Source organism: Mercenaria mercenaria, chromosome 1, assembly GCF_021730395.1.
Source record: "Mercenaria mercenaria strain notata chromosome 1, MADL_Memer_1, whole genome shotgun sequence".
Classification (NCBI taxonomy): Eukaryota; Metazoa; Mollusca; class Bivalvia; order Venerida; family Veneridae; genus Mercenaria; species Mercenaria mercenaria.
The window spans coordinates 47,738,968-47,752,978 of record NC_069361.1 but is presented as its reverse complement, the minus strand read 5'-3'; positions in this window follow the sequence as shown (position 1 = coordinate 47,752,978).

Below are 14,011 nucleotides of genomic sequence, written 5' to 3'. Positions count from 1 at the left end.
ATTGTCAGTGTATATTACTATGTTTATATTTATATCTACAAAAGTCTAATCATATATTCCATCCACAATTACAGTTGATCATGGACATTGCTTATTAACAGAGCATATTGCACTAAAATCTATTGTTGTTTTCAATGAATGTATGAATAAATGTGAACGAACAAATGAATGAATGAATGAATGGTTGAATGGATGGATGGATGGATGGATGAATGAATGAATGAATAACAAGACTCATGAATATCTTAAAACAATTAAGGATTAAGATATGTAACCAATTCTAACATAGAAACCATGATAAATTGTGATATTGTAATATATGATGTATGAATAATAATAATTACCAGCAAAGCAAAGTATTCTGTAAATTGCATGAAGGCATGTCTTGGAGAGCCAAACAATGAAAATAAATATTCATATGTTTTATTGACATGGGACAACTCCAGTGATAAATGGGACAATTTTGTCCGTTTTTCCCTTTATAAACAGCATAGTATGTTTTTATTTATGATCGCGAAATAAATGGGACCACCAAAAATATATTTCATCGCTTCAAGAAAAAGTAATAGGCTAATGGTAGAAACGTTCTCATTTTATCTATTGATTTGATGACCCATGACCATGATATCACCTAACAAATAGGTCATACAATTTATTCTATGATTGTTTATGTTTGTACGTATTATATCAGTAAAGGCTATTCTAGAACAATGTGCGAGCTTAATAAATCTACCGTGGGCAAAAAGAACGTTTAATGTTTAAGATCTTCTGTCAAGACAGGTACTTGTTTTGTATAAATGGCATGTCATTATAGATAAAAGGCATCTATTGAGGAATGGAATCGATATTTATTCATATTTATGTGTGTTTCATCTCTTAAGATAACTTCGATCTCAAGCAACTTTGTACATTTTAAGATTATTCCAGCATTTGACTTGGTCAAAATAGAATGTGATCATGCAGCGAGCATCAGGTTAGGTTATAATATTAGGTTATATAACACTGGTCTATTCAATACGGCTATATATTTGAATGAGTACCCAGCTAAGAAATGGACGAGCCGCTAGACACGATGGTTAAGAGTCCAAATATATTTCGTATTGTACAGAACAATGTTTGATAACCTTTCTATTCTATATCTATTGGATTTTAGTTTGAGTTGAAAATGATTAACTGAATATTATATTTCTGCCTTTCTGTAATATTTTCCAACTTGGTTATAATGCAAATATGTATCATACAGAACAGTGTTAATTAAGCCCTTAAAAAACATTTTATTCTATATTTATTTTGATAATTGCATTAAAAATATACGTGATTCACTGAGACGCACTTCATGCGTTTTACATTTGGAACATTTTCACGCGTTCCGAGCTTTGTCGTTTATTTATTTATGGAACTGTTAAATCGTCTAAATACGGGAAATAATACAGGTTTTTGTGCGCATTATCGTCTAATATATTGTACGGCTGCGTTTTGCTAATAAACGTTCACGATTGGATTGATAAATTAAGATGTAACATAATGAAGTATATCATTTATTCCACAAGAGCTACTCTTTATAGAACACTAGAGTGGAGATCATAAAACATATAGTGAGGATTGGGCAGATGAAGACCAGCATTTGTATAATATTCGTTTCTGTATATATATATATATTTGAATAAAACATATTGTATAATGAAGTGGTGCCCCTTAGCTGTTAGTACACGTTGTGAACCAGGCTAGACCGAGATATATATGCCTTTTTGAAATATAGCAAAATACCCGGTAAAATTTGTAGATAGTCATGCTTTCATTCAGTAGGAAGAATGTTTCACATTATCAGTCTTTATTCTATATCTTCTTTATTTATCCAACCGTGAAGGTTTATTTGCAATACGTGACCATACAATATATTACCATATTGGATGCACATGCGTTCAAAGAACTGTACTTTTCCGTATTTGGACGGTTCAGCAGTCTAGTGTTAAACATACAATAAAGCCCGAAACGAGACGAAATGTTCCGAACGTTCAGAAAAATGTTAAATGACCTAATATTATTCTTGAAATCAGGTAAGTGTGGACAGGGACTAAAATCATAGTTGTAACAAGGGACATGTTCACCGAGACGTCCCTAAAGCTGGGCAATGTACTCGTGCTGGGATTTCATTTGTGAAAAATCTTTAAAAGAGAATAAATGGGCTTCGTTCGTAAGTAACAAACAACACTAATTCATGATATATATAATCTTATTATATAAATAAAGCAATACATGTGTACATATAACTGATAATACGGATGTAGAGCAATATGGAAAAGATGTATGCCGGTGCCATTTAGGCTAGGGCCTGTCTTTCAGGAAAACAGTCCTTTACCGATAGAAGTTGGTAGTATAATGTACAGTTAAAAATAAAAATACACGTATGTAATAAAATTTTCTCCATTATCTATCTTTGTAAAGCACATTTGCTTACACATGCACAATAGTTGAAGAAACAAATATCTCGGCGCCATTTAGGCTAGGGCCTGCCTTTCAGGAAGACAGTCCTGTACCGACAGAAGTTGATAGTATAATGTACATTTTAAAATAAAAAATACACGTACGTAATAAAACAGTCAGGAAAACAGTCCTTTACCGATAGAAGTTGGTAGTATAATGTACAGTTAAAAATAAAAATACACGTATGTAATAAAATTTTCTCCATTATCTATCTTGGTAAAGCACATTTGTTTACACATGCACAATCCTTAAAGTAACAACTATCTCGGCGCCATTTAGGCTAGGGCCTGTCTTTCAGGAAGACAGTCCTGTACCGACAGAAGTTGGTAGTATAATAAGTTACATTGTTAAAAAAAAATACACGTAAGTTATCAAATTTTCTTCTTAACATATCTTGGTAAAGCACATTTGTTAACACATGCACAATACTTAAAGTAACAATTATCTCGGCGCCATTTAGGCTAGGGCCTGTCTTTCAGGAAGACAGTCCTATACCGACAGAAGTTGGTAGTATAATGTACATTCTAAAATAAAAAATACACGTACGTAATAAAATTTTCTTCTTAATCTATCTTGGTAAAGCACATTTGTTTACACATGCACAATACTTAAAGTAACAATTATCTCGGCGCCATTTAGGCTAGGGCCTGTCTTTCAGGAAGACAGTCCTGTACCGACAGAAGTTGGTAGTATAATGTACATTGTTAAATAAAAAATACACGTAAGTTATGAAATTTTCTTCTTAATATATCTTGGTTAAGCACATTTGTTTACACATGCTCAATAGCTGAAGAAGCAATTAAATGAAAAATACACGTATGTAATCAGCTTTTCTTCTTAATATATCTTGGTAAAGCACTTTTGTTTACACATGCACAATACTTATAGAAACAAATATATCGGCGCCATTTAGGCTAGGGCCTGTCTTTCAGGAAGACAGTCCTGTACCGACAGAAGTTGGTAGTACATATTACAACAAAACAAGGAAGCTTGTAATAATATTTTCTTCCTAATCAATCCTTTACCGACATGAGCAATGTGTTATAAATTTCAGATCGACTTGGTGACACTGTTTCACCTGTTATTTACGTTTGTAACCCGTTCAGCTGCTGGACGGTGTCTTTGTCCGGGTTTCTTACCGGCATTTTGTCGGGGTCTTTTCATTTTCAAATGACCGTCTGCCGAAATTAAAAAGTCACTGTCCGTATCAGTGCGGACGGACATAGTTAAAAGCCTATTGAAGAGCGTTTGCTTCTGAACTTCGTTCTTTTCAGCCCAAATGTCTTCTTCTAGCAGCAGTTTTTCGGATTTGCCGAACAACTTGTAATTTCCGTTTCCGTACAACGCTCTTCGGAGGTTGATGAGCTGACCTTCAGCAACAGATGATAGTTTATCAATAAGGTCTGGAACTGTCAAAATTTTGTGCTGTGTTTCTTGTTTTAATCGGTTATTCATGGATTCAGCATTGTTGTTAGTCCAAAGTTGTGAAATTTTTTTGTCTTTTAATGGTTTATAAACGAAGTCGCGTAATTTCTCTGCTAAGAATTTGTCATAATAGTTTTGAATTTTTGGAAATGTGTTCAGAAAGGTGTACAAATCGTCTTCCCGCTGGAGATATTCAAAGTCATTGCGACTAAACACAAGGCCACTAGTTTCATCAAAAATTGTGCTGATTATTTGTTTAACAATTTTTCTTCAGTACCATTTTTCTCTAAATAATGTTTTATATTGTCTTTAATGTGTTTAGTGCAAAGCAAGAAATCGGAGTCTGGAAAACTTAATTTTAATGCGTTTCTCATTGCTTTTTCGTCGTCCGTTCCGAAAGTGAACTTCGTGGATGATAATTTGTCTCTAACGTGGTCAAAAAATTGTTGGTAAGATGCCTGTTCCCCGTCCCACTGAACACAAATCGGCCCAAGGAATATTGGATATTGTTTTGTTTTCCGACTTATAACTGTCCTATTTTTGAAAGACATTGCTGTTACAAAAAACCTCCCTAAATTGAAAGTTCTGTCAACCCCAATCACACTCATTTTCTCTCCTTCACAATTTGATTTCATATTCTTTATTTGATTCTCATTGTACAAGATAACTAAAGCTGGTTTCCCTTTTGTCAAAACTATCTGTTGCACAAATTCGTGCACGTTCAGCTCACCGAGGACAGTTAACAAATCATCACTCAAATTCCTTCTGGGAACAGTGTTTGTAATAGGGTTTTTCTTCTGTTTCTGTTTATTCTTTTCGTAAGTTATCCTGTCCTGAACTTGTTTAGCATTTTTTGGGGCCAGGGGGCTATTCTCTTTAGCTGTATCATTAATTACCTGCGACGCAGACCTTTCTCCGACTAGGCTCGCAGCATTTTTTATAATACTCGGATGTGTTCGTGTATAACTTTCACCCGTTGTTGAATTGCCATGTGAGGGTTTTTTACTGTTTCTTTGTCCTATGTATTCTACAACACATTTTCTGTTCAAGTGCGAAAGGCATTCTGATGCATTAGATACAATACTTATTCGCCTTCGAAATGTACTGTCCGCCTTCAGTTGCGCGTAGTACCTGTGCAAGGTAAGTGTTCCTTCTGGTTGTGGTTTTAAAGGAATATATGTTAATTTTTTGTTAACAATTTTTTTCAAACAGAACAACCCATTTTTCTTATACACATTCTTAACCGCATTTTCTGTTACAACAAAATATTGGTTCACAGTTGTCCCAGACACCCACACTCCACAGTCATCCACAAATGCATTCTTCTCTCCAGCGTCCTGTTTGTAATCAACGACCACATAAGCGTTATTTTTAGTGCCCTTTGGAATGCTGGTGGATGGTGACTCTGTGTCTTTCAATAAATTTAATATTTCTTCATTCGCGAGGAAGCTCCCATTGTTATTTATCATTTTATTGCTTTCTTCTGATACGTTTTTGTTTTCGTTAGCGCGATCATCTTTGTGTGGACATGTGTTTGGAGAAGGATCATCGCAATTAAAGTCTACATCTACCGACTCGTAATTCTCCTCGATTTCAGCATCACTTTCACAGTCACTGAATACGTGAAACCTATTTGTTGTTTTCAGTTCTATTTCCTCTTCAAGAAATGATGAGTTTGGCGATTGCCGGACGCGCTTTGGAATTGACCATGTTTCAGCATCCTCTGAATCCAATTGAATTTCCTCTGACTCAAGGCTTCTCTTTGGTGGTTGTTGTGACGCGTTCTTTAATGGCGACTGCGTGGTAGCAAGTGGTTCAACGTCGGTGACCGCACTGAAATGGTTAACTTCATAATATTGATCCTGTTCTGGTACACAACCCATGCGATGCCACAGAATGGCCAGCTCTTCTCCGCTACTATCGTTGTGGACGAATACGGTGTTAAGCGAGGTGTATGCCACATCTTTCTTTCCATTCGCATACGGATAGATAATCCTAATAGGTCTTGAAACTGCGTCCGCAAGGGCCAAAACCGTCCATGAATTGGATGCAGTACCAATCTTGGCTGTTGCTAAACATGTGTTGTCGTAGCTGCTAGAAAGTCTCTGGATTTGCTTCCGGAGGGGATGGAGCATGTACTCTGTCATTTTGTTAACGAGATTCAAGCATGTGTGGTAACGGAGTGATACGCTAAGAGCCTCGTTTCCGGTAAGAAGTATAGAGACTGCGTTAAAAAGGCAGTCGCCGTCACCTGTAGTAATTCGTGGGTCGCCGCCAAAATCGTCAACGAAACTGTCAATGACCTGTGCAGCAGTGACGTCTACACCCGGGAACTCATGTTCTGGTCGGCTCGGTAACTCAAGTTTCGCTTTGAACATCATCTCTCGCTGAGCAGCCTGGCGCAGTTCATTCGTCTTTCTCGTTGCAGCAGCCTGAAGCATATAAAGAAAGAAATGTCTTTTACAAGATAGTTAAGTTTGAATGAAATGTATTTCATAATAATCTTCTGATACTGATATTGCAAAGAATGTCTTGGTAAAGAAATATTTAGAGTTTCAAGTCATTATCTTATATAGTACCAAATTATGTCCAGAAAACGAAGTTTGTTAAAATATTTATGTATAAAAGGGGCATAATTTGGTAAAAGATACAATTCAGAGTTATGGGGATTGTTACCACACATGCAGATGGTGATGATCATTCTGTCAAAATACAATAAGTTATGGGGTTTGTAACCATATATGCAGATGATGATTACAAAGAAATATTTTTAAGTTCAAGTCATAATCTTTCAAAGTACCAATGGTATGCTTTAAACGAAGCTTTCGAAAAATATTTAACATGAAAATCATTCCAAGTATAACAACCTTGAGACCTTGAATGAATCAACACCAAAATGAACTGTTTGTGACATTTGACCCATTAGATTTCCGAAATCAAGTACTGAAAATGCTATCTGGCCAACTATGAGTATCAGCGATTCTCAAAGAACTTCCTGCTATAAAATAATTGTGCGCTTTACTCATCATCTCACAAAATCTTAGAATTTCCAGGTGCTTTTCACTTAAGGCACTACATTAAAACATAATATAGACAGTATACTTTAATTATTACATTCTTTTCAGTACCTGATGCACTATGTTTACTAGGTAAATCTCTGTGATTTATATGGGAATGGAATACTGTCTGTATGTGAAAAATGTACAATTTCAAAATTGTACATCTTTGAGATAATTAGTGTTGTACAACAAAGGCTGTAGAGGGCTTAATTTTTGTTTGCCTTTTTTAAAATCTTTCATTTTCGCTGTAAGACAAATAAGTCACGACTTACTTATGATTAATGAGAAAATTCTTTAACACATTTTTATTATGTGGTCTAATATTTTCGACTTTCGAGATTAGGTCATTATCTAAGTGGATATGTTAGAGCTAATTGAAAAACGAAACTTAATTCATGTAGTTATAGTACGTGAAATATTTATGGACTATTAGAAACATTCAACATTTTTTCAAAGTCTGCATAATTGATACAGTGCCATCAATAAGTTTGTAATGGTCAGTGTTTATTGTGTTTTTGTATAAATAAAATAACACTGTTTTCTGTTTGAGGTGTTGCAGCGGATGTATTTCTTTGCATTATACGTTTTATTACGTATAAGTTATACAGTTATAAATTATAATACAATATCCAAAAGGACAATAATGAAGGTTCATTCAAAATTGATATTTTGATGAAAATTCAGTAAAATATGTTTAGTACACATTTTCTTACTCATTATGAAACTAAACAACTGCATATTGAAAAATATTTACATGCCGTATGTTTTACACTATTTTTGTTGTTTATGTATACTTAAAATAATATCATGGACTATCTCTTAAACATTCAATATTAGGAGCTATAAATTGTCATTTATCTCAATGTAAATTGCTTTTACTCTCTATCAATTTTCATTTCTTTTGTGTTCGACAGATATGTTTGTCTATGTATTATATGTTCATGAGCCGCGCCATGAGAAAACCAACGTAGTGGGTTTGCGACCAATATGGGTCCAGACCAGCCTGTGCATCCTTTAAAATTCCTTTATTATGATGTGATTTGTATGCTTCTCATCTCAAGGTGGAATAAATTTAAAGATATATCTATTTAGCTTATGGAGTAAATGCACCGCAGGGAAACGCCTCCAGAACGAATTGTTTTATTGTTGATAGCTGATTGGTCAGTAACATGTCAATTAAATAGCTAATGGGTGGTCCTATTTCAATGACCACCTGTCAGACGCAATACACAGCTACTGTGCAATATGGCCAGCATTCAATAAACAGCTTCAATGACCCGTACAACTATAGGTAAACGAAAGGATAAAATAAATTTAATTCAGTTTACAATTTTTCACATACAAAGCCATTTCTCAAAGTATGTGCTGATATTAAGTCAATTAATTTTACAGGTATTGTCGATTTTATATAAACAGACACACTATATAAAAGGGCAGACAAAAAATGTTATAAAACGTTTATGACTAGACAGCCATAAAAAACGTAACATTTCCATACCGAAGCCATTTTTAAAGGATTTATTATGAATTGCAGTATTTATATTGAATGCCAAAGACTTAAAATGTATATATGAAGATGTGAAATATATGTTAAAAAACAAAGTATACGCAGAGTGATGCTACAGAAAATTTTAAATGATATTAAAAAATAGATAAAATGAATAAAAAACATACACAGACACATAAAAAAACGGTAAGTAGTACTGGTAATTATTATTATTCATACATCATATATTACAATATCACAATTTATCATGGTTTCTATGTTAGAATTGGTTACATATCTTAATCCTTAATTGTTTTAAGATATTCATGAGTCTTGTTATTCATTCATTCATTCATTCATCCATCCATCCATCCATCCATCCATCCATTCAACCATTCATTCATTCATTCATTCATTTGTTCGTTCACATTTATTCATACATTCATTGAAAACAACGATAGATTTTAGTGCAATATGCTCTGTTAATAAGCAATGTCCATGATCAACTGTAATTGTGGATGGAATATATGATTAGACTTTTGTAGATATAAATATAAACATAGTAATATACACTGACAATAACATGGATCAACTGTTTTTAATAAGTAATTTTAAGTTATGTAATGATAGTCTCCTATACATCTGTAGTGGATTGGTCATGCTTTTTATTGATGTATTTATTATATGTTTTGTAATATGTAAATATGCATGGATGAGACATAAATAAACTATTAAACTAAACTGTATTTTTTTTTTTTACTTTTGTATTTTTTTTTTTTTTTACTTTTCAAATACAATAGAATACAATTGGTGTCATAAGTTATTAATCAGCTAGTCTGTAACAGATCATTATTGAATAATCATAACAAAAAGTGTTTTTTGCACGATTGAAATACCGTCTTTTAGTTACCGCTATGTACAAAGCACAGAAATTTTAAAGCTTTAATTTTATAATTGCTACTAATTGATTATTATCAGGTTTGTTTGCTGACATGGATCAATCGTTCACAACAAAGTATGACAATGGTAATAAATAAATTTATTCAAGGGGATATAGACACAAATAAAAAACCTGGTGAATCTATACGAAGGTTAAACAAATGAAAATGTATGCAATTTTCGGCGATAGCTACATATCAAGGCTGAATAAATTTAATCACGGTGTACTTTACGACTTTAATAAGAAGTGTAAATTTTATGGAGTACCGGGCATGTCTACGCAGAGAAAGTTCGAACCAGAGTTCCAAAAAATGATGATGGATAAGCCGAAGTAAGTAAGAAATAATATGACAAAAATTAGGGAGAGAAACGTTTTAAATGTGATATTTGTGATTATGCATGTAATATACGCGGCCGTCTGCAGAGACATATGTTGGTTCATACAGGAGAAAAACCTTTTAGTTGTCATGTTTGTAATTATGCATATAATACAAAAGAGTCTCTAAAGGTACATATGAGAATACATACAGGAGAAAAACCTTTCAAATGCGATGTTTGTGATTATGCATGTAAAACAAATGGTTCTCTAAAGATACATATTAGAAAGCATACTGGAAAGACACCTTTTAAGTGTCATTTTTGTGATTATGCATGTAATACAGGTGGTAATCTTAAGATTCATATTAGAAAACATACTGGAGAGAAACCCATTAAATGTCATTTTTGTGATTATGCTTGTTCTTCAAGCAATTCTCTAAAGTTTCATATAACAAAACATACAGGAGAAAAACTTTTTAAATGTGAGATTTGTGATTATGCATGTAATGCACGTAGCTGTCTGAAGAGACATATTTTGGTTCATACAGGAGAGAAACCCTTTAAATGTGATGTTTGTGATTATGCATGTAAAACAAGCGGTTGTCTAACGATACATATTAGAAAGCATACAGGAGAAAAACCCTTTAAATGTGGTTTTTTGTGATTATGCATGTAAAACAAGGGGTTTCTCTAAAATACAAAATTAAAAAGGGCTTTACAGGAGAAAAACCTTTAAATGTGATTTTTGTGAAAATGATGTAAAACAAGCGGTTTCTAAAAATACATATTAAAAAGAATAAGGGGGAAAAACCCTTTAAATGGGGCGTTTTTAAATTTTGCATGTGTTTAAAAAATGGTTTTCTGCAGAATCATATGGGGAAACCCAATACAGGAAAAAAAAACCCTTTTTCAAAGTAAATCTTTGTGTTTTGCATGAAAAACCCAAAGGGGAAATTTGGAAGAGACATATGAAAAAAACAACAGGAAAAAAACCTTTAAAAGTGGGTTTGGTTTTTGCATTTGATTTAAATAGTGGTCTGAAAACCCCCATATAAAGGATCATACAGGAGGAGAAAATTTTTTTAAAATGGATGTTTGGTTTATGCATGTAAAAAAAGGGGTTTCCCTCTAAAGTCATATTAAAAAAACATCAGGGAAAAAAACCTTTAGAGGGGGTTTGTTTTGGATTTTTGCATTTGATTCAAATTTTTTTTTGGGCAGTTTTATATGAGGATTTTTACAGGAAAAAACCCCTTTAAAAGGTGATCTTTGTGATTATGCAGGGAAAAACCCAATGGTTTTTAAAGGGGCATATTAAAAATGCATACTGGAGAAAAAAGGGCTTTAAATTTAAATTTTTGTGAATATGCTTTGTAATCGAAGTGAATTTTCCTAAAAAAAAAAATTTGTCTGAAATCTTAGAAAACATTTGGAGAAAAAAAAACCTTTTTAATTTTTGGTGCTTGTGATTCGCTTGTGATTCAAGTAGGTTCTATAGGTTCATAATTATGAGGTTTTCATACACCCCAAAAAAAACTTTTTTTAAATTTTTTGGGTAATTATAATGAAAATACAATCTGAAATTTAAAAGATTATTTTAGAAGACACACGGAGAAAAACCCCTTTAAAAAGTGGTTTTTGGGGATTTTGGCCAATGTAAAATTCAAAATTTCATTTTGCAGAACCCGTAAATTATGGGGTTCTTTCGGGGAAGAAAAAAATTTTTTAAAAAGTGATTTTTTGTGATTTTTCCATGTAATAAAAAGGGGTTTCCCAAAAAAGGGAAGTAAAAAGGAAAAAAAAAAACAGGCAAAAAAAAACCCCTTTTAAAAAGAGATGTTTGTAAAGCTTTGTTATAATGAAAAAGATACATGGGGGAAAAACACAAAAAAAAAAAGGAATCCTCGAAATGGGGATACTTGTGTTTAGGGTTTTTATTCGAGTTGTGATTTTAAAACAGAATATGGGGAATGAAAAAATTTTTTTTTTTTTTTTTTAAAAAAAGAAAAAATAAAAACATGTGCTTGTGACAGCAAAAATTAAAAAAGAAATAATGTGAAAAAAAACGTTCTGGGGGGGAAATACTTTAATTAAATTTTTTGTAGTTTAAAATGTTATGTCATGAAAGGGAAAATTCGGGAAAATGCTTGAAAGGCGCATGGGGGCCTTCGTTTAAAAAAGTTGCTGAAACATGAATTTGTTATAAACATAAAAAATATTAATATATTGTTAAATATTGTTTACAGTAATTGTTTTCCTCTAATAATTGTTAAAGGTTTGAATATTAATAAACATTGTAGAAAGTTTTATCGAAAATGTTAGTCTTGATAACCTCTCTGTATAGCTGTAACTATATTAATTAACATGCCGTATTGAAGTAATTGATTGACCAATTTACAGTTAATCGCTACGAGTTTTTTTGATGGTGCGATGAAAAATAAAGTATAAGACTCTTTGGCACTTTTTCCTTAATTCAAAAAAAAAAAACTTTCGGAGGGAGGGGTGGAATTTTTTTTCTTGCAGTTGCTTGGGTCTTTCCCCTTAAAAGTTCAGCTTTTGGGATACTTTGACTTCGGAAAAGTTGTTGGGGTTTTTTGGGTTTGTTTTATACTTCGGATTTGCCCCTTTTTTTTTCATTTTTACTTTTTTTTTATCTTTTTTTTTTGTCACTTATAAAAGAGCCTTTCTCAACGGTGAGTGTTTTTAAATTTACACTGTCGAAGAAAGGGAGCGGGGAAAAACGTGCGGGGGGTTGGGGGCCCAAAAGGGGTTTAAAACCCACAGTGCCCTTTTTATAGGTAACTTACCCCCTCAAGGCGATGCTTTTTTTTTCAATTTGTTTTCTGCCCGTCTTTTCTTTGCTTTGTTTATGTGTCTGTTTGTTTTTTAGTGCCCCTTTCCCCTCTTTCCCCTTCACTACCCTTTTTCCCCCCCCCCCTTTCCCCCTTTCCCGTCCTTTTTCCCTTGCTTTTAATTCCTTGTTTTTGTACCTCCTCCTTTTACCTTTAGAAAGGTTTTTTAGCAGCCGTTATAATTTTGTCCTCCGGCCGTCCTCATGCGGTGCCCGACTTGTGTTTTGCTGCTAGTATGTGTACGTGTGTGTGTGAGTGAGTGTGTCAGCGTGCGTGCGTGCGTCTATTCCCAGACTAAGCAGAACTCAACATTAAGACTTATGTTACAAGTACAAATTATAACCTAAATAAAATCCGCAGAAGTATTAATACGGGCTGTACATTAAACCTTCAAAAAATAACAGAGTGAAGTTCCCTAAAAAAGGGGGGCCCCTTTTTGGGCATCGGGTTTTTAAAAAAATGGTTTTTGTTCCCTAAACGAAAAAAAAACAAAGAATGGAAATTTTGCGGGGGGTGGGGTTTAGTTTAAAGGGAAGAAAGTATATCGCAGAAAAATTCCAAAAAAAAAAAAAAATAAAGCAGGCACCATATCCAAAAGGGGTGATTAAAAAAAAACCAAATTTATTTTATTCTTCAAAAGACGCACTGTTTTGCAATGACTTTGTTTGGTTTTGGATTTGGCGTTTGTTTTTTTAAAAGGTAAATTTTTGTTATTTAAAAGGGTTTTTAAAATTTGCCCAACCAGTGTTCCGGGGTTCTGAAACAGTACTTAGGGCTTCTCCGCAAGTCAGGGGTTAATCTCCAATTTAATAAAAGGTGGAAAGGGCCCAATGATTTCAGGACACAATGTCTGTTATCAAATCACTACAAAGAACATTCGATTCGCCAGGGATCAAATTTACGACCCTAAGCAGGAAGGCCGTGTTGCATATACGCTCGTATTTAGAAAAGTAAATCAGTATATTTTCACAGATTAAAAATACAAGTAAATTAATTAGGTACATCTCGCTAACCCTTTGGTAACATTTGAAGACGTCTTTAAAAGGGGTCGCGAAAGTGGGCAGGGAAAGCCTACCCAATTTTCTTAAAAAAAGGATTTTAAAAAAAAAAAAGCCAAAAATTCAAAGTAAAAATTTTCGATTGGTTTTACTTTTATGTAGCAGAAAAAAATTTTTTTTTTTTTTTCCAAAAATTAAACTGTTTGGTTTTTTAAAAAAAAAGTTTTATGTATCTGCTACATAACAACAAGCGATGAAATTATAATTTTTCAAAATGAATCCAATTTAAAACGATACTTTATTGGCAAGTTTCTAAGTAATGGTATCAGTCTTAGTATTTTGTGAACGACCCATGTATTTAAAAGTTGTAGCAAATTTTGAATTACATTACGTTTTGATACCAGCGGCTATAAAAAAACCTTTCGAAGCAAGAATTGCAACCATGTAGAA